The sequence below is a fragment of the Kogia breviceps genome, chromosome 1, assembly GCF_026419965.1.
Source record: "Kogia breviceps isolate mKogBre1 chromosome 1, mKogBre1 haplotype 1, whole genome shotgun sequence".
In the NCBI taxonomy this organism is placed as follows: domain Eukaryota; kingdom Metazoa; phylum Chordata; class Mammalia; order Artiodactyla; family Physeteridae; genus Kogia; species Kogia breviceps.
This window is the reverse complement of record NC_081310.1, coordinates 109601751-109625349: the sequence shown is the minus strand read 5'-3', so window position 1 is coordinate 109625349 and position 23599 is coordinate 109601751.

Genomic DNA, 23599 nt, shown 5'->3' with positions numbered 1-23599 from the left:
ATCTATTTGTCTCTTTGTGCCATTATCACACTGTCGTAGATTTGTAGTAAGTTTTGGAATTGGTGTGATTCTTCCAACTTCATTTTTTTTCAGGGTTGTTTTGGTTATTCTGATTCATTTGAATTTCCATGTAAATTTTAGGATCAGTTTGTCCATCTCTGCAAGCAAGGAAGATGGGATTTTGGTAGGGATTACACTGAATCTATAGACCAATAAGGAGATTACTGCCATCCTAACAAGACTAAGTCTTCCCATCCATTAACATGGATGTCTTTCTTTTCTAATATAAAATTTTAGAATACTATTTTATAGTTTTCAGTAGTATATATGTCTAGTACTTCTTTGGTTAAATTTATTTCTAAATGTTTTTTGATGCTACTATAATAGAAATTATTTTCTTCATTTCATTTTTGGATTATATGTTTCTAGTGTATAGAAATGTAGCTGATATTTATGTATTGATCTTGTATCCTACAGCTGGGATGAGCTACTTTATTAGCTCTAATAGTCTGTGTATGTGTGTGTGTGTGTGTGTGTGTGTATGTGTGTGTGTGTGTGTGTATTCTCAGTAGTTTCTCAATATGAGATCATGTCATCTGCAAATAGAAACAGTTTACTTCTTTCTCTCCAATCTCTGTATCTTGGTTTTTTTTTGTTTGTTTTTTTTCTTTCATTTTCTTGACTAATGGCTCTGACTAGAACATCCAGTAAGATGTTGTACAAAAGTGATAAGAGCAGGGCTTCCCTGGTGGCGCAGTGGTTGAGAGTCTGTCTGCCGATGCATGGGACGTGGGTTTGTGCCCCAGTCCAGGAAGATCTCACATGCCGTGGAGCGGCTAGGCCCGTGAGCCATGGACACTGAGCCTGCATGTCCAGAGCCTGTGCTCCGCAACAGGAGAGGCCACAACAGTGAGAAGCCTGCCTACCGCAAAAAAAAAAAAAAAAAAAAAAAAAGTGATAAGAGCAAACATCCTTGTCTTGTCTTTATCTTATGGGGAAAACTCTCAGTATTTCATCATTAAGTATGAGGTTAGCTATGGGGTTTTCCAACATGCCTTCTAACAGGTTGAGAAAGTTTCTTTTTATTCCTAGTTTCCTAATTTGTAGAGTGTTTTTATCATGAAAGGAACCTGGGTTTTGTCAAATGATTTTTCTGGATCTATTGAGATAGATGTGTGTTTTTCCTCTCCTTAATTCTATTAATATGGTATATTACATTGATTGATTTTTATAAATTGTATCAGCCTAACTTTCCTGGAAAAAATACCATTTGGATATGGTATATAATCTTTTAAAATATGCAGCTGGTTTTGGTGTGTTAGTATTTAGTTGAAGATTTTTGCACCTATAATCATAAGGGATATTGGTTTGAAGTTTTCTTTTCTTGTGATGTCTTTGGCATCAGAGCTCATAAAATGAGTTAGGAAACATGTTCTCCCATTTTCTATTTAATGAAAAATTTTGTCAAGGATTGATGCTAATTCTTCTTTAAATGTTTGATAGAATTCACGGGTGAATTCATCTTCTCCTGGGTGTGTGTGTGTGTGTGTGTGTGTGTGTGTGTGTGTGTAAGTATAATGTTTTGATTACTTTAACTCAAGATTTTCACTTATTTTAAGTCTATTCATATTTTCTAGTTCTTCCTGGGTTATTTTAGCCTTTGCCTTCCTAGGAATTTATCCATTTCACCTAGATTATTTGATATGTTGGCATACAATCCATCATAGTATTCCCTTAATTTTAAAAATATTTCTGTAAAGTTGCTAATAACCCTGTCTTTTATTCTAGATTTTAATAATTGCATCTTTTTAATTTTTTGTTTACACATGACTTTCTCAAGGCTGCATACTTGCAATGGCTTCTAGTGTGGAACAGTGGGCAGAACATACACGGATTGTATGGGGGTGTGAGGGGAGGGGAGGGGGTAAGGAGCCTCTGATTGCCCAGGATCAGCTTGCTGGTCAACCAGCAGTCACATCCTCTATGATGTCCCCCCAAAAGACTTTAGTGATTTGCATAAGATATTTCTAATCCACCCAACAACAGAAGATAAGGTATTACTGATCCCAATTTTATAGATGAAGAAATTAAGGTTGAGAATGGTTAGGAAATTTTGTATGGATTATAGGCTAGTTTTGCATAGACTATTAAAATTCACTTTATGGTTGCATAAATCTGAAAATAATAAATATTTTAGTACTGGCACAGTTCAGATATTGGCACTGAGAATAGACCTGTGTGTACAGATTTTTAAATCAGTCCTCCCAGTATTCATCTAAGATAAAATAATTGTAGCAGAAATCACGAGATGGAAAATTTAGCAAAAAGATACATTTTATTAGATCAGACAAGGGTTAAATACATACATAAATATATATATATACATGTGTATACATATCTGTCTGTACATGTATATTAGTATATATGAACATATTTAAAATAAAAACAGTGTGCATGTGTGTGTTTGTAGTAAAATTATGAATTTTCTTTATTTTCTTCTTTATGTATTATGCACATTTTATAATAAAATGCATTGCTTTATAAACAAAAGGAAAAAATAATAAACATAAAACAATTTCAGTTCTCAAATTTAGGTAAGTAATAGAAACAAAATTTTATAAACAAAGTACTGTTTATATGATGGAATTTTTCTTAACATTTCATAGAGAAAATAAAACACATTTAAATTATACATACATTTTATCTTCTAAGAAATTTCCTTTTTAAAATAAGGAAACAAAAACTCCTAAATAAAAAAATAATTGGAATACCTAGAGTTACACAATTAGACAAAGACTTAGAGGGTGCCAATTTTCTGCTTACTCAGCTCTAAAACGTAAGTTCTATTAGTTCATATTAATTAAAAAATCTTAATACATTATGTTTCACCACAGACATACAATAAATGTGAGTGCATTCTCCCAATGTGACTATTCCTTTTATTGTCTAGCAAGGAAGTTAACACAGAGACTTAAAAATATTCCTTTAAGACCTACAGCATCAAAAATGAGATTTCAATTTCAGGTTTAAATAAAATTTTTGCCAGAGAAAGACTATAGATGAATGAATTTTAATGCAATAATATGGTAAAAAGAACATGTTCTTTAGAGCCAGATTATCTCAGGTCTCATAAATGTAGTTTTAATATTTTAAGATAAAAACATGTAAGTAATTACTACCTTTGTCTTCTATTGTCTGTGTTAAGAAGTCAGTTGTCAATCTTTGAATCCAATATGCCTTAATTTATACACACATTTAAGATTTTCTCTTTGTCTTTTGTTTTCAGACTTTTAGTATTGTATGAATAATTTTTTTTAAAATTTTTATTGCTTGTTTGTTTTGCATTTGTTCTGCTTGAGTTTCATAGAGTTTCTTAAACCTGTGGCTGAATATTATTAGTTTAAAAAATATCTCAGCCATTATCACTTCAAATATTGGTTCTTCTCTTTCTCTTTCTTCAACTCCAATTATGGACTTTGTTTTCTTTACAGTATGTTCCTAATACATCTTATTCTTTTGTAATTTTCCATCATTTTATCTATCTGCTTCAATCATGAAGTTTTCTTCTGACATGTTACAGTTGAACAATTTTTCCTTTAAGTATCTCTCATCTTCTGTTAAACCCTTTAATTCTTAGTTTCAGTTATTATATTTCTTAACCTTATTATTTGCATATATAATTCTCTTTTCATATTTTCTAGTTGTCTGAATTTTTTTCTTTCTTTCATTAATCACATTTTAGAGGTCATTATCTGATTATTCTAATATCTAAATCTATTGTAGGTCTGTTTTCATTGTTTCTTTTTCTTTCTCTTGATACATGGTCAGTCCTCACTCTCTTGTGTGCCTCATTACTATTTTTTAAATTAAATGATCAACATTATAGTTAAAATAGCATAGAGAAAATTTGTTTCTCTAGATAATGTTACTTCCTCCAAAAGTGTTTATCTTTTCTTCTGGTAAGACAAATAGTCTGGGACTAGAAACATTAATTTAATCAGGGACTGATCAGATTCAAAGTGTTGCCTACCTACTCTTAGGATGTTGCTTTCAGAGTCCTATCCAAGGGTCTGGAATTTTAATCAGGGCCTTTCCTCCTTGTCAGCTCCTAAATTCCAACTTTTGTACACTCAGCCCAGTGAAACTGTTAAAGTCCTTTTCCACTTTTCAGCTTTTTAGCTGCAATATCAAGTGGTGAATTCCACAGGTGAAAAATGGTGTCAAATATCAGGCTCAGATCCTGTTCTTTTCTACTTTCAGAGTTTTAGACTCACGGCTTCTTGCTCTCTCTGAGTTTGACAAGGCTTTCAAACAGATTTTGAAAAATATTTTTCCTGGTTGTTCTCAGTGGAAGATCTGGTTGACAGAAATTACTCTGCCATTGCTGGAAGCTGTTTTGTTGCAGTTGTTGTATTTGAATATATAAAAGAGATACACCTTTATTCACCAACTTTATGTATTGGGACTTCACACAAGTATATAACCTTTCTCAAGTCATGTGAATTTATTATCCTTGAAAGAGCAAAATCATTCAATTAAATATGTTTGGCACTTAAATGGAGCTTTATGAAATAGCTATACAGGACCTAATCTTGGGGGTAAGAGGAAGATAGAAGCATGCCTAAGGAAAGCTGTTCACTACAATGGCGAAGTTATAATTTAAAGGTTTTTTTCTTAATGAAAAAATTGCTTTTATAGGATCATATACAAAGCATTTTCATGGTAGGGACATGGGCAGTAACACATTTCTTAGTGTAGGGTAAAACCTGGGGCAGTTCACCAACATATAAGGAAGGAACCAGACATGGGGATCAGACAGTCTCATGCCACATGTCAGATATGATTCTAAAATCTCTAAGTATTTTATTCTAAAATCTGTGCATACAGGGATCCACTTGATAAGCAGGGAAAAGATAAGCACTTGAATATTCTAGGCAACAGTTCAAATTGAAAGCCAAGTAGGCTGTGGCAGGAAGAATTCTGGGACAGAGGGTAGGAGAAATAGACATCAACCACTGTAAATTGGGCTGAGTGAAACTAGGTCAAGTGCAGGGAATTTATTTAGGATTGAGTATTTAGGTAAGGAACATCAGTGGTTCTAATAAAGAAGATTTAAGTGATGGGGGAGAGAGTGAAGAACTGAATCTAACATTGACAACCAGTGTTTACAAAATAAAATAAAACAAAACCTAGTAGAAGTGCTAGAAAGTAGTTTTCCTGACCTGAACCAGAATAAAGTGGAACAATGTGCAAACCTGGAGCATTAGGTAGCCATGTTGAGATAAAGAAGTCATTATTTGACTGAGAAACTACTGAGAAAGGGCAAAGATAGAGACTAAGAATCCAACATCCAAATTCCAGGATGACAGGAACTGATTTATCTTGGATGGTTACAGTAGGTTTTTGCTTCTTTCCCTACATCTTGACTCTCTCTTAATATTTTAAACTCTATAACTGCATCATGTTCATATCACTCTCCTATTAAAATGATTTTAGTAAATTTTACTGTCTATAAATAAAACATATCACATGTTTTATAGTTATAGACAGTTTAGTCTTCATATCACAAAAATGATCTGGCCCAGCTCACTTCCACAATCCACCTTGCACTGTAGATTACCGTCTATACCCTTAACAGAAGGAAGTGACTCTGTCTTGTTCATTTCTACATATTTGTGTCTTCTTTCACAGCAGTGGATACAAGAGCAGTACTTAAAAGCTATTTATTGATAAGCAATTCAGTAATTGTATGTCAATTCACCTGTGGGAAGACTTAAGCAGGTCTCTAATCCAATGTTAACCAAAATTTTCAGAAATGAAGACATGATTGAGATAAAAAGGTGCTTATTTGGGGTTGTTAGGACTATAGCCCAGGAAACACAGATTCGAGAAGCACTTGAATTGTTTCTCTAGACTACAAAATGGAGAAACTTATAAAGTCAAAAACTGCAAGTAAGTTACATAAGTTGTTTATCAAGAATTATAATTGGAGCTGGCAAGAAGTAAGGGTGCTTGTTAAGCAAGAATTTGTTGGGGTTCGAAATTGTTGCATGGTTGCAAGGGGGGAAACTTGAGGCCACAAGTCTTCAGCTAGAAGATGTTGTTCTAAAAAAATGGCTGTTGGTGTTTTGAGGAGGTTGTGGTTAGATACAGTTCAGAAAGTTCAAGTTCTCAGTGGTGCAGAAACAAGCCTGAAACCAGATCCTCAAAGGCCGCCCCACTCCATTTTGTATGCCTGAACTATGATTACTCCATTATAATTTTAATCTGTCATCACCAAGATGGGACAAAAGGAGTAAAACAAATCAGATTACTACTCCAAACAGAAAATAATTAAATGTAGCAATAAATTATGAGCTTCAAATGAAGAGAGACACTATTATATGTATACTCTTGTTCAAAGAATGGTCCTCTTCGATTGAGAAAAATTCTTTACCCCACCTAGTAATCCAGACCTTGCAAATGAACCCTGGCAATCAACAGGCAACAGATGTTGCAGCCAGATGGTTGATAACTTGGAGGTTGTTAATTGTACTCAGATGGTTATATTTCTTTAAAAGTGTTCTATAGTCAGTGTCTTTTTTTGTTTTACTCAGTATTGAGTGGGCAGTTAAATACTTCATGATATCATTTTAATTAAGGGTGTACTTTAATGAAAAATAAGTATTTAAATGGTTGGATTTCTGATACTTTGGTATAATTAAAGCAGCTTAGTCCAAGCCTTCAAATCTTAAGCCATATCGCTGACCTTTCAAAACCCAAATTTATTAAGAAATAGTAAATATTGATTACTAAACATTTCAGCAAAAATTTGTATTTGATACATTCTCTGGTACAGGAATTAGAAAAAAATTTAAATGTGAAATGTATAGGTAAATCTACGAATGAAAATTTCAAGGTTATTACATAAAAAGGGAGGTTATGTGATATGAAGTATGGATGCTGCAATATAAATCCTCGAAGGTTACTTTCCCAATGTGTGTCTTATTTTCCCTATGTGTCTTTCCCATAATATACAGAGAGTAATCCTTCAAGAGCACTATGAAGCACTATTTCAACAAATGTCACATTATCAGTAGAGAAGAAGCAATAGCAAGCCACAAAATTATAGCAAATGGAGATGTTCTCTCATTTTGAAGAAACAACAGGCTGAACCCAAGGCTAAAAGGGAAGGCAAGGCTGCTGGCTACAGCTGTTGACTTTTTGTACCTTTTTGAAATAACTGTCTCTCACATAGGGTAAGATCATCCATATTTTGAACATGTGAAATAATGCCACAAACAATGGCATGTTTGAATATATTCTGTTGCTGTATCAATCTATAAAGTGATCTATATGGAGTTTATTAGAAATTTGACCTTCAAAGAGACTATTTTATTGTCACAAAGGAATATAAATTTAAGTAAATACTTTCCAAAGGATAGCAGGTTTATTTTATTTTTAATTATTTTATTTGTTCCAGAGTCTCAGCTTTTCCCCTACAAAAGATAAGTAATAATACAACAGTGTGGAGGAAGAGCAGTGGCCTTCAAATTAAGATTCCAGACAAGATTCTACAATTATCAACCAGGTATTCATAAAATTCCCATTTTATGAATGAGGGAAAAGGATTTCACTGTCCTTTCCTGAAAAGAAAATGAATGAGAGTGAGGCAGGTGTTGACAAGATGGCATTTGAATTTCTGGATATTTCAGATTGTCTTATTTTTATTGATTGTATATATACCATGGCATAGAAACAAGGATTCTATGCACTCTGGATTTCTCACCTACCAATTCAAATCAACTATTCTTGCCAAGATCACAGATAAGCTCTTCTACTACTACACCAAATTGATCCATTTAATCCTCATCTTACATGGTCTGGTATTTTCTTCACTTTCAATTCCCTACTAACTTTTAAAATGATCTCTTTTGAATGAATAAAGAAGATGAGGTACATATATTCAATGGAATATTACTGAGCCTTAAAAAAAGAATGAAATAATGTTATTTGTAACAACATTGATGGACCTAGGGATTATCATGCTATGTGAAGCAAGTCAGACAAAGAAAGAGAAATATCACATCACTTACATGTGGAATCTAAGAAAAATGACAGAAATGAACTTATTTACAAAACAGAAAGAGATTCACAGACATGGAAAACAAACTTATGCTTACCAAAAGGGAAAGCAGGTGGGGAGGGATAAATTAGGAGTTTGGGATTAACAGATATACACTACTATATGTAAAATAGATAACCAACAAGAACCTACTGTATAGCATAGGAAACTATTCAATATCTTACAATAACTTATAATGGAAAAGAATCTGAAAAAGAATATATATATATATATATATATATATATATATATATATATTTACATATAGCTGAATCACACCTGAAACTGAAACAACATTGTAAATCAACTATACTTCGATTTAAAAAATTGATCTCTTGGTAAAGGTTTTCTGGCATCTCACACTCTTGGTTTTATTCCTTTTCCCCTAACTGCTTCATTGTAGGCAGGTTGCTATATTGTTGTCAAGATGGGCCTCATTGAGGAGTTAAAATTTGAGCAAAGCCATCAACAAGGTAAGGATGCTGGCTAAAAAGGTATTTATTGGGAAAACAATCCTGAAATTAGAAACAATTAGAGCAAAGTCTCTAATATAGGAGTATATCTATATTTTCAAAGGGGAGCAAAGATGTAAGTATTGCTGAAATTGAGTGAAGGTAGGGAAGGATTGTAGAAGATGCAGGTAGAGAGGTCCTAGGGTCACCATATTACATAGAGTCTTGTTTGCTATGTAAGGTGATTTATTCTCAGTGAAATAAGAAAACATTGAATAGTTTTAATCAGGAGAGTTACATGACTGAATTCCTTTTTTAAAGGTTCATTTTGGCTTTTTTTAAGAAGAAATTTTACAAGGGTAAAGTAAAACAAGGATTCTATTTGGAATACAATGCAACAATGGAGATGAGAGACGAAGATCTTTCTACCACAAATGTAGCAGTGGATAAAAATGAGAAATAACAGGATTATAGAAATATTTTGAATGTAGAACTCACAAGATTTCCTGAGGACTTGAATGTGAGGTATGGAAGCCATAGAGACTTAATAATGACTTCAGCTTATTTGGTCTGAGACACTGAGAAATTGACATCAACTGAGATGGGGAGGACTGTGAATAAAGTAGATTTATGTGGTAGTGGGTGGCTAGGGGAAGGGATAGATTAGGAATTACATTTTGAATATTTTGAATTAAAAACAGCTATTAAAAATCCATGTGGAGATATTGAGGAGGCAGTTGAATATGTGTCTAGAGTTCAGAGAAGAAGTTTGGATTGGAGATACTAATTGGTAATAAACAGCATATAAATGAGACTTAAAGCCATGAGCCTGGATGAAATAATCAGGAATGTGAATATAAACTGAGAAAAGAACAAAAAGGAGAAACTTGGGTAACACTAGCATTAGGAAGTAGAAAAGAGAAGAAACCAATAAAGGAGAAAGAAACCAATAAAGAAAGAAACAGTAATCAGTGAGGTAGGAGAAAATGAAGAAAACATGAGTTCCTGGAATCCAAATGAAGAAATATTGAAAATGAAGAAATAATCAGCTATGTCAAATGCTGCTGATTGGCCAAGCAAAATGAAGATTGAGACTTGACCATTTAATGTAGAAACTTGCATAACAATTATATCATTGAGCATCATTTCCACAGTGTTGTGTCATGAAAGTTTGATTAGATTGTTTAAGGTACAATGGGAAAGAAGAATTGGAGACAGAAGGCATAGATAATTCTTTTCAGGAATTTAGCTTCAAAAGGGAACAGTGAAAAAGTGGTAGCTGTTTAAAGAATTGGTGTTTAGAATTTTGTTTGTTTGCAATGTAGAAGAGAAAACATGCATAAAACAATCTTGTCATATTAATTCCCAAGATTCTCCCACCCCCATTATTTTGTCCTCACCTATCTTCTCACCACTTTATAGATCCTATCAGTTACTAAACCCTGTTGTTTCTACCTCCTTAATATAATGCAAATAAAGTAATTTCTCTCAAGCCCCCATAGTCCACTATGTCCCCCACCCCCAGGATTACTCTAACACTATGAATATAATCCCTCCTCTTATACCTTCCGGTTTTGCCTTCCTTCCATTCAATCTCCAAACCACTCCTGAGTAAATTATTTTATTGCAATACAACTCTGATTATGTTATTCTCTTGTTTTAAATACTCTGATGACTGTTCACCATCTACAAGATAGGTACAAGATTTTATCTTTCTCTAAGGAAAATCTATTATGTTACTTCTTGCTTAAAAGCAAGACAATGACTATTCATCATCTATTTGATAAAATCTAATCCCTTTAATTCAACACGTCATGTCTTAAAAAATCTGGCTCCTTTTTTAGCCTTCAATTCACCCTCTACTTAATCTTACAAGCAGCTTAAGGGCAGGGATTTTTCTGCTTGTTCAGGATGGTATTTTAAGACCATCAAACAGGTTCTTGCAGGTTGGGTGCAGCTGTGCTGCTCAGGCTCCAGATCCCAGTGCCAGACCCAGTGTCTCTGCACACAACCGCCATATTGAACTGAGGTGTCCTGCACAGTGCTTCTGCACATGTGTCCTCTGAGTGAAAGTGTCAGCACAGCCATTTCTCACCAGGAACTCTGTCTGAAGTACTGGGGGCAAGGCTTCTGGATGAAGCTTCCTATGAGCAGTGAAAAACTGAACACAAAGGAAAAGGAAAAAAAAATTCTGTGTACAGGGAGGAGTCAAGATGGTGGACTAGAAGGACATGGAATTCTCCTCTCCTCGCAAGTACCTCAAGAATACATATACAAATGGAACAATTCTCACAGAGCATCTGGTAAACACTAGCAGAAGACCTCAGACACCTAAAAGGACAAGAAAAATCTCTACACAACCAGGTAGGATGAAAGAAAGAAAAAAAGAAAAGAGGAAATTATAAGGGACCAGCAGCCCTGGTGGGGAGCTGAAGGTGAGGAGAGGTTCCTGCACTCAGAAAATCATGGAAATCAGCTGGGGCAGAAAAGGACCTTTGCAAGGTCAGAGGGGAATACAGCAACTAGTCTGTGGAAGACAGGACAAAGTAAGAACTGTGTGCACGGTCCTTGCCACAGGCCTGCACACCTGAGCCTGAGTCATGTGTCTCTTGGTGCAGAGGGAGTCTGGGTGCTGAAAAGTGGGGTTTGGAGAGCAGACCCAGGGAGAGGGAAGTTGTTGGCTGAGAAGAGACAGCCTGAAGGGACAGGATTAAGGAGCTCCACAACTAGGAAAGTTTGTGGTAGAATCCCAGGCCACCACAGAAGCAAGGTGCCATTGTTGAGTGGCGCACAGGGGGTGGGGCTGACATTGCAACCCCTCCTTTCCCACCCACCGGCCCTGCCTTTGTGGGCACTGGGAGGGCACCCATCTGAGCAGGCTCGCCCATCCCTCAAGCCAAGGCCTCCTCTGCCCACGTTGGCCCCAGGGTCCTGAGTACTTCCACTGCCAAAGCCTCCTTTGGCTGTATAGACCCCGGTGGGCTTGTATGTGCTGCCCATGCCAAAGCCTCCTCAGGAATCAGCCCTGGGTGCCACAGCCAGAGACAGGAATCCACCAATGCTGGCGGCAGGGGTTGATTGCTAAAGCATGGGATTAGGAGAGCAGATCCGTGGAGGGGACTACTGTTGGCTGCACGGAGACAACCTGAGGGGACATGAGTGAGGGGCTCCACAGCTGGGAATGCTCCTACAGTAAGCATGGTCTGCTTTGGAAATGAGACCCCATTGCTGAGTAGTGTACAAGCCATGGAGCTGCCACTGCAGACTCTATCCCCACATGCCAGCCCCTGCCTCCATGGGCTCTGGTAGGGACTCCCACCAGAGTGAGGGTGCCCAAGTCTGTTGCAACTTCCTGCTGGTCTCTGCCACTACAGGTACTTCACACATGCCCAGTTGTGGCTGCCTTATCCCTCCCTGGTCTAAGTGAGTAAGTGTACCCCAATCAGCTACTGCTTTCACCCCCTACTGCCTGGGAACAGACTGCTGACTGTGGCCCACACATAGAGGTGGAGCCAAAACCAAAGCTGAGCCCCAAGCACTGTATGACTAAAGAAGAGCAACAGAAATCTCTCTGTGCAACTGCAAAATCCATGGATTAAATCCCCATGATTGGCTTGGTAAACCCTGTGTCTGTGTAATATATGAATGGACTAGTGCTCCCACAACTGAGACCAGTCTACCTTTAGCAGCTGTGGACTTTGGGGGCAAGTACGCTCAGGAGCTGGGCCAGGTTAGAGTCTGAGCTGTCCCCACAGTGCAAAGAGCGGGGCCAGAGACCTATCTAGAGGTATGGAGGGTCTCCTGGAAAGTCATGGGTTAGCTGTGGCTCACTGTGGGGGCAAGGACACTGAGAGCGGAGGCCCAGGAAAATATTATTGTTATTTGTTTCATTTTGTTCTGTTGTTGTTGTTTTATTTATTTTTTAAATTTCTTTTATAAAAAATTAATATATTTTTTATTTTTCTCTTTTTATTTTACTTTTCTGTTGTTTTGTTTTTTCTCTTGTTTTTGTTCTTTGTTTTGTTTCATTTTATCTTTTTTTGATCATTTTGTGTGTTTGTTCATGTTTTCTTTGCTTTTTTTAAGTTTGCTTTCTGTTTTTTTTTCTTTTTTGTTAGTTTTGTTTTTATTTTTTGTGTTCATTTTGAGGGTCTTTGGTTGTTCTCTTGTTTTTTGTTTTCTTTGTTATTTATTTGGTTTGGTTTTGCTTTATCATTTGTCCTGGGTTTTGTTTGTTTGTTTTCTTTCCTTTTTTAAAAAATTGTTGCTGTTTGTTTGTTTTTGCTTTTGCTATTGGTCTTGGGTTTTGTTTGTCTGTTTGTTTTCTTTACCTTTTTTTTTTTTTTCTGGCCCTGCTGCTCAGCTCTCAGGGTCTTGGTTCCCCAGGCAAGGGTTGGGACTGAGCCTCCAGCATGGAAGCACTGAGTCCAAGATGCTGGACCACCAGAGAATTCCCAGCCCCAGGGAATATTAATTGGTGGGAGCTCTCCCAGAGGTCTCCATCTCATCACCAAGATCTGGCTCCACCCAGCTGCCTGCAGGCACCAGTACTGGAAACCTCATGCCAAACAACCAGCAAGACAGGAACACAGCCCCACCTACCAGCAGAAAGTCTGCATAAAGTCATACTAAGCTCACAGACACCCTAAAAGACACACCCTCTAAAGCGGCCCTGCCCATCAAAGGGAAAAGACAGCTCCACCTACCAGAGCACAGGCACCAGTCCCTCCCACCTGGAAGCCCACACAAGTCCCTGAACCAACCTTACACACTAGGGGGAAGACGCAAGAGGAGCTACAACCCTGCAGCAGGCAGAAAGATCTCTCTCTCTCTCTCTCTCTCTCTCTCTCTCTCTCTCTCACACACACACACACACACACACACACACACACACACACACACACACACAGAGTAAGCCAGACAAAATGAAATGACAAAGAAACATGTTGTAGACAAAGGAGCAAGGTAAAAACCCACAAGACCAAATAAACGAAGACAAAATAGGCAATCTGCCTGAAAAAGAATTCAGAGTAATGATAGTAAAGATGACCCAAGATGTTGGAAATAGAGTGGAGGCACAGGTTGAGAAGATAAAAGAAATGTTTAATGAAGACCTAGAAGAAGTAAAGAACAAACAGTGATAAAAAAATACAATAACTGAAATGATAAATACACTAGAAGGAATCAATAGCAGAATAACTGAGGCAGAAAAATGAATAAGTGAGCTGGAAGACAGAATGGTGGAAGTCACTGCCACATAACAGAATACAGAATGAAAAGAAATGAGGACAGTTTCAAATACCTCTGGGACAACATTAAACACAGCAACACTCAAATTATAGGGGTCCCAGAAGAAGAGAAAGACAAAGGGTGTGAGAAAATATTTGAAGAGATTATAGATGAAAACTTCCTTAACATGGGAAATAGTCACCCAAGTCCAAGAAGCACAAAGAGTCCCATACAGGATAAACCCAAGGAGAAAGATGCCAAGACACATAATAATCAAATTGGCGAAAATTAAATACAAAGAAAAATATTAAAAGCAGCAAGGGAAAAGCAACAAATAATGTACAAGGGAATCTCCATAAGGTTATCAGCTGATTTTTTTCAGCCAGAAACTTCATAGGTCAGAAGGGAGTGGCATGATATATTTAAAGCGATGAAAGGGAAGAACCTACAACCAAGATTACTCTGTCCAGTGAGAATTTCATTCAGTTTTGACAAAGAAATCAGAAGCCTTACCGACAAGCAACAGCTAAGAGAATTTAGCACTACCAAACCAGCTTTACAACAAATGCTAAAGGAAATTCTCTAGGCAGGAAACACAAGAGAAGAAAAACACCCACAAAAACAAACCCCAAACAATTAAGAAAATGGTAATAGGAACATATATATCAATAATTACTTTAAATGTAAATGTAAATGTATTAAATGCTCCAACCAAAAAACCCAGACTGGCTGAATGGACACAAAAACAGGACCTGTATATATGCTGTCTACAAGAGACCCACTTCAGACCTAGGGACACATACAGACTGAAAGTGAAGGGACAGAAAAAGATATTCCATGCAAATGGAAATTGAAAGAAAGCTGGAGTAGCAATATTCATATCAGACAAAAGAGACTTTAAAATAAAGACTATTACAAGAGACAAGGAAGGACACTACATAATAATCAAGGGATCAGTCCAAGAAGAAGATATAACAATTGTAAATATTTATGCACCCAACATAGGAGTACCTCAATACATAAGGCAAATGTTAACAGCCATAAAAGGGGAAATCAACAGTATCCCAATAATAGTGGGGGACTTTAACATCCCACTTACACCAATGGACAGATCATCCAGACAGATAATTAATAAGGAAATACAAGCCTAAAGGCCACATTAGATGAAATAGATTTAATTGATAGTTATAGGACATTCCACTTGAAAGCAGCAGAATACACTTTCTTCTGAAGTGCACACAGAACATTCTCCAGGATAGATCACATCTTGTGTCACAAATCAAGACTCGGTAAATTTAAGAAAATTGATATCATATCAAGCATCTTTTATGAGCACAATACTATGACATTAGAAATCAATTAAAGGAAAAAAATGTAAAAAACAAACACATTGAGGCTAAACAATTTGTTTCTGAATAACCAATGGATCACTGAAAAAATCAAAGAGGAAATAAAAAAATACCTAAAAACAAATGCCAATGAAAATATGATGACCTAAAACCTATGGGATTCAGCAAAAGCAGTTCTAAAAGGGATTTTTATAGCAATACAATCCTACTTCAAGAAACAAAAAAATCTCAAATAAACAACCTAACCTTATACCTAAAGCAACCAGAGAAAGAAGAACAAACAAAACCCAGAGTTAGAAGGGAAGAAAACATAAAGATGAGAGCAGAAATAAATAGAAACAAAGAAAACAATAGCAAAATCAATGAAACTAAAAGCTGGTTCTTTGAAAACATAAACAAAATTGATAAACCTTTAGCCAGACTCATCAGAAAAAAAGGAAGAGGGCTCAAATCAATAAAATTAGAAATGAAAAAGGAGAAGTTACCATGGGCACCACAGAAATACAAAGGATCATAAGAAACTATATGCCAATAAAATGGACAACCTGGAAGAAATGGACAAATTCATAGAAAGGTACAACCTTCCAAGACTGAACCAGGAAGAAATAGAAAATATGAACAGACCAGTCACACATAATGAAATTGAAAGTGATTAAAAATCTTCCGGCAAACAAAAGTCAAGGACCAGATGCCTTCATAGGCGAATTCTATCAAACGTTTAGAGAAGAGCTAACACCTATCCTTCTCAAATTCTTCCAAAGAATGGCAGAGCAAGGAAAACTCCCAACCTCATTCTGCAAGGCCACCATCACCCTGACACCAAAACCAGACAAACATGTCACAAAAAAAGAAAATTACAGGCCAATATCACTGATTAACATGGATGCAAAAATCCTCAACAAAATACTAGTAAACAGAATCCAACAACATATCAAAAGGATCATACACCATGATCAAGTGGGATTTATCCCAGGGATGCAAGGATTCTTCAATATACACAAATCAATCAATGTGATACACCATATTAACAAATTGAACAAGAAAAACCATATGATCATCTCAATGGATGCAGAAAAAACTTTGGACAAAATTCAATACCATTTACGATAAAAAGAAACTCTCCAGAAAGTGGTCACAGAGGGAACCTACCTCAACATAATAAAGGCCATATACTACAAACCCACAGCAAACATCATTCTCAGTGGTGAAAAACTGAAAGCATTTCCTCTAAGATCAGGAACAAGATAAGACAAGGATGTCCACTCTCGCCACTATTATTCAGCATAGTTTTGGAAGTCCTAGCTATGGCAATCAGAGAAGAAAAAAAAAAAAAGAATACAAATTAGAAAACAAGAAATAAAACTGTCACTGTTTGCAGATGACATGATACTATACATAGAAAATCCTAAAACTGCAACCACAAAACTACTATTGCTAATCAATGAATTTCATTAAGTTGCAGGATACAAAATTAATACACAGAAATCTCTTGCATTCCTATACACTAAAAACGAAAGTCAGAAAGAGAAATTAAGGAAAAATCCCATTTACTATTGCAACAAACAGAATAAAATACCTAGGAATAAACCTACCTAAGGAGACAAAAACCTGTATGCAGAAAAATAAAGATACTGATGAAAGAATTCAAATATGATACAAACAGATGGAGAGATACACCATGTTCTTGGATGAGAAGAATCAACATTGTGAAAATGACTATACTACCCAAAGCAACCTACAGATTCAATGCAATCCCTATCAAATTACCAATGGCATTTTTCACAGAACAAGAACAAGAATTTTACAATTTTTATGGAAACAAAAAAGACCCCAAATAGCCAAAGCAATCTTGAGAAAGAAAAACGAAGCTGAACAAATCAGGCTCCCTGACTTCAGACTATGATACCAAGCTACAGTAATCAAGACAGTACAGTACTGGCACAAAAACAGAAATATAGATCAGTGGAACAGGATAGAAAGCCCAGCGATAAACCCATGCACCAAGATCACCTAATCTATGACAAAGAAGGAAAGAATATACAATGGAGAAAAAAACAGTCTTTTCAGTAAGTGGTGTTGGGAAAACTGGACAACTACATGTATAAACATGAAATTAGAACACTCCCTAACACCATACACAAAAATAAACTCCAAATGGGTTAAAGATCTAAATGTAAGGTCAGACACTATAAAACTGTTAGAGGAGAACACAGGCAGAACACTCTTTGACATAAATTGTAGCAAGATCTTTTTTGACCCACCTCCTAGAGTAATGAAAATAAAACCAAAAATAAACAAATAGGACCTAATGAAACTTAAAATCTTTTGCACAGCAAAGGAAACCATAAACCAAGATGGAAAGACAACCCTCAGAATGGAAGAAAATATTTGCAAATGAAGCAACTGACAAGGGATTAATCTCCAAAATATACAAACAGCTCATGCATCTCAATATCAAACAAAACAGCCCAATCAAAACTTGGGCAGAAGACCTAAATAGACATTCCTCCAAAGAAGACATACAGATGGCCAATGAACACATGAAAAGATGCTCAACATCACTAATTATTAGGGAAATACAAATCAAAACTACAATGAGGTATCACCTCACACCAGTCAGAATGGCCATCATCAAAAAATCTACAAACAATAAATGCTGGAGTGGGTGTGGAGAAAAGGGAACCCTTCTGCACTGTTGGTGGGAATATAAATTGATACAGCCACTATGGAGAACAGTATGGAGGTTCCTTAAAAAACTAAAAATAGGACTACCATATCATCTAGCTCTCCTGGTCATATACCCAGAGAAAACAGTAATTCAAAAAGATACATGCATCCCAATGTTCATTGCAGCACTATTTACAATAGCCAGGGCATGGAAGCAACCTAAATGTCCATCAACAGAGGAATGGATAAAGATGTGGTACATATATGCAATGAAATATTACTCAGCCATGAAAAGGAATGGAATTGTTCCATTTGCAGAGACGTGGATGGAATTAGAGACTGTCATATAGAGTGAAGTAAATCATAAAGAGCAAAATAAATATCATATAATATCCCTTATATGTGAAATCTAGAAAAATGATACAGATTAACTCATTCATAAAGAAGAAATAGATACACAGACATAGAAAACAAACATGGGCACCAAGGAGGTGGGGAGTGGGATGAACTGGGAGACTGGGATTGACATATATACACTACTATGTATAAAATAGATAACTAATGAGAACTCTACTCAGTGATCTGTTGTGACCTAAATGGGAAGAAAGTCCAAAAAAGAGGGGATATATGTATATGTATAGCTGACTCACTTTGCTGTATAGCAGAAAGTAACACACATTGTAAAACAACTATACTCCAATAAAAATAAAAATAAAAATGGTCTGTCAAAAAAAATGAACAAACAGTATCTGGCTTGAATTAATTAATTAAAAAATAGGTAACTGGATAACTCATTGAATTAACTCTATCTCTTCACTTTTTACAATGCCTAATGCATGGTGAGGACGCAACTGTGGCTGACTTTGTGAAATGGAAAGGACTCCACGTATACTTGTGTTCTTCAGGTTTCTGTTTGAATACAAAAGAACTAAAGGTACTAGTGTTATTGACTCTCAATTTCCCATCTCTAATAACCTCACATACACTGAAGGATTGTCTTTGTGTTCACTTTTGTCTTTGTGTTCACTTTTATTGACACATGATCTAAATTGGCCAACAGAAAATTATGTAAGCAGAAAATGGAAATGAGTTGTAGGGACTTTGCCTCATATGCCCTTGGCTGTAAGTATGAATATGTGCTGCTTCTCTATTTTACACGTTGAAGACAAGGTCAGGTTTATTGGCTCTAAACCTTTGAAATCATGTCATGAGATATGTAATCTTTATAATAAAAATCAGAACTGAGATTCACCTCACTTTCATACTCTATTAAACAGTTTATAGTGGCACAAAACTTCATCTCCATTTCTTTTAATAAACTCTATGTTTTACTGGGTGCAATGTTTTATATGGTATGATATTGCAAATGAATGTCATTATTAAGGAAAGGACAATTATGAAGAAAGAAGCAGGTGTTCCCGTCACACTTAATGCCTAAGGAGTTACAGGTCTGCTGGCAAGGAAAGGGGCCTGGGACTCCATACTGTGTGTCTGACAGTAGCTGTCTGCTTCCACAGATGATTCAGTTGGTTGAAGTGTGCATACTGCTTTAACTAACATGAGAGCTAAAATTGTGGACTTAAAAAGCAGGCTCTCATTCTTTAGTTAATAAATACATCCTATCACTTCCCAAAATATGTTTTACATAGTCACACAGCAATCTGAAAACCATGACTGGCTTCTTTCTTCTCAAATAATACAATCCTTTGTTAAGGGAAAATTACAAAAACTTCTCAATAAATTTCAAATTTCAGGTCCCTGAGGATAGAAATGTAAATTACCACATTATATTAACAAAGATTGTAAATGGCACTTTATAATATTATTCTCAATAGCCAACTGTGAAAATCAATCCCACTAAATAAATGCAAAAACCTTCCTTGTATAACTAAAGAGCCAATCACTTGTGGTTTATCTGGCATAGGGTTATAACTTACAACCAGAGTGAACAGCCCCATTTAATTTTTAGAGCAGTGATGCTTCAGCTGGCTACTAGGGCAGAATCTCAGCAGGCACTTAACTGATATCCCATGGAATTGAAAAGCTTGGTTATTCTTTCACAGATTTAAAATCTAGTAAAATAAAGAAAGGTTTAGAGGTACAAAATATTTTGTTGAACTTGTTTATAAAGATGAAACATGTAGAGACACATGCATGCAAATGATACATTTCATTTAAAGGAAATGAGACATACATCTGGAGAAAAAAAAAAAAAGTAGCAATTGTATGTAGTGTTCACCTAAACAGTTGATATAGCTTCTGTCTTTTAAAATTCTTTCCTTTGGTATTAAAATGTTGGCATATTTTCAGACTCTTTTTCTTTAAAGAAAAAAAAAAAGAAGAGAAAAGAAGATGATGTTTTGCAAATAAAATTGGGTGAATAAATGTAAACAAATTAGTATTCTGAAATTTCAAGTTTTATAAGGATTCAGATTTGTGAAAATACTCATTGTTTAAGGCCCTTCCCCACCCAGTTTCCACTCACAGGGCAGAGTCTCTACCCCAAGCAGGGTGACCAAGAATACTGGGTTCCTGATTGCCCACATTCCCCAGTACCTACTTGAAAAGCAGAGAATGTATGCTGGGAGAGGCAAGCTGAGAAGTCTGGGGCTAACATCCCTTCTTGGTTCCTGGTTATAGGGTAGAGGGAGGAACCAGCCATGACTCCCATTTCCAGTGCAATAGTGCAGAGGTTCTGTCTTGGTAAGAGGTTAGACAGAAGGACTGGCAGCTCTACATCTTTGCTGAGGTGGATTACTTTATTTGGAACAGAGTGTGGAGGAATACATATCTTAAGGCATTGTCAAAAAAAAACACAGTAGAGATCTGAGTTGTGAGAAATTAAGAGAAGGCTAATAGCACAATGAAATTAATAATAACAAAAAGTAACACATAATCACAACCTTTGACCAATCAATCACTGGGTGAACATTAAGCTATGTTGACCTAGGGTGGCTCTTAGGCAGCCAAGTGTAAAAATAAAAGGGGGGGAAAAAAAGCAGTGGCATCTGAGGCTTCACATTACAAAGAAAATAGACTTCATAGAGTTAGTCTGAGTCATTAAACAAATAAACTAACATAAAACAGTCACATTAACAACTCCTGCTGGGAAGGAGGGGAAACATTGCTATATGCTATCTATATGCTATATAGCTATAAGCTATATGCTTATGCTATCTAAAATATCCAGTTTTTAAGAAAAAAATTATGAAACAAAGAAACAGGATTATGTGTACCTTATACACAAAAGAAAAAGCAAGCAATAGAAACTGCTTTGGGGGAGCCAGATTTTAGATTAAGCAGAAAAAGACTACAAAGCAGTTACTATAAATATGTTCAAAGAATGAAAGGAAATTGTATCTAAAGAATTAAAGGAAAATATTATGACAGTGAACCATCAAATAGAGATTATAAATAAAGAGGTGAAAATTATTTTTAAAAATGAACTACATGGATATTCTGGAGTTGAAATTACAATAATGGAAATGAAAAATTCACTAAAAGGACAGATTTGAGCTGGCAGGACAAAGAACAAGCAAATTTGAAGACAGATTATCAGAACATACAGTGAAGAACTGAAAGAAAAAAATTGCAGGAAAATAAATAGAACCTCAGAGACCTTTAGGACACCACTGAGAATAACAAAATATGCCTAATGGATGTACCAGAAGAAAAGGAGAAAGAGAAAGAGGCATAAAAATTATTAAAAGAAATAATGGCTGAAAACCTCCCAAATATGATAAAAATATTAATCTTCACATTTATGAAGTTGAACAAATCTCAAGTGGGATAAATTTTAAAAGATCCATATCTAGACATGTCATAGTCAAAATGTTGACAGCTAATGAAATAGAGAAAATCTTAAAAGTGGCAAGAGAAAAACAACATACAATGTCCAGGGAATGCCAATAAGATTGATCATTGATTTCTTATCAGAAACGGTAGAAGCCAAAAGGCAGTAAGATGACATATTCAAGGTGCTTAAAGAAAAGAGCAAGAATCCTATATGCAGCAACACTATCTCAAAATGAAGGTAAAATGAAACAGACTGAGATAATTTGTTGCTAGTAGATGTATCTTAAAAAAAATACTAAAAGAAGTTATCTGTGCTAAAAGGAAGTGTCACCAGATAGTAATTCCAGTTGATATAAAGACTACCAATAAATAGAATTACATAGAATTACATAGTAACTATAAAAGACAGTATAATTACATATTTCTTCTCCTTTCTTGTCTTAATTGATCTTAAAAATAATACAATAAGAAATTCTATAAAATGAAATTTTTGGTCCTATAGCATATAGAGATATATCCTCTTTGACAATAACAGGGCAAAGGAGGGGGGTGGGTATAAGCTAAAGCTACAGTGAAGTAAGAAAGTGACATCTGTTAGTAACACTATTCAACAGGAACAAGTGAAGAGTACAAGAAATGGTAAATAAAAAGGTAAATTTAAAAGAAACATAAATATATTTTTCTTCTCTCTTCTCTTAATTTCAAGAAACTTAAAATTTTATAAAGCAATGATTATAACACTGTATTGTTGGATTAATAACATGTATAGATATAAGATATTTGACAATGCTAGCACAAAGGCAGGGAAGTGAAGAAAACTATAGTGAGCAAATTGTCTATATCTCACTGTAATTGTTTGTGTAAATCTCAAGTAGATTTGGATAAATTGAGATGTATGCTGTAATCCACAGATCAACCAGTAAGAAAATGACTCCAAAAAAACATGCTAGAAAGAGAATAGCGTCCACTTGGCCAACATTAGTTCAAGTGCTGACATTTGACCTATGGTTCAATGACTTTGGCAAATGACAAACTATCCATCAAAATTCTTTTTCCATTTCCACAGTATATAAAGTTATAGCTGAGAAATATCTAAAGTAGCTGAGGGCTCTATTTTTCAACTTCCCTTTACTCTTGAGTGTGGCCATATGACTAGTTTTTATCAATGTACTGTAAGCAGAAAGCCCTGGTCTTAGGGCTTAGGAAGTAGACATAATTCCTTCTGTTCTATTTACCCTTCTGCTGGCTGAATACAGATTTCCAACAACCTTAAAGGTGTAGTAGAATTGCAAAATGGGAAATACTGTGAATCTCCAAATCACTATTTTGAGGAGAACTTCTCACATCCTGAAACACCTACCCTTGACTCATATGCGAGTGACAAATACACTTCTAGTATACTTGGAGCTATTAATGTTTTTGTGTTTGTTTTATTTTTTTTATAGAAGTTGAGTCAGCTCTAACTGAAACAGTTCCTGACTATAGTTTCAACAGATTTTATTCAATAGCTAACAGATTCGCCTTCCAAAAGAAAATCAGAATTTAATTTTATAAGGAAAAGGAAGGCTGGCTGTGAGGTATCCATTTTCTAGATATTAGGTAGGTACTGTGCTAAGTAATTTATATGTATCTTACTCATAATTACATGTAATTTTATTAAAATTGTTTGCATACCAAATAATTTTACCAAATCCTAAAAAGGTGATCATTATCATCTCATTTGTTAAGAGAAGGAAGCTAAAAATAGCTAAATACAACCAACATTTGAGTTTTATCCAAAATATTTCTAGCTCTAAAAACAGTTTTTAACCACTACTTCACCCACTATGAACTGAATTGCTCTTGATAGTCTGTAAGATTCTGGCTTTAGCATTAACTGACTTTAAAAGGTAGTAATTGTTTTTGATATTTTATTTCACTTATTCTACACAATACCATCCAAAAGATACTTTACATTATATTAAAATAACCTAAAACTTCACTTTCATGGCAAGTAATTCATT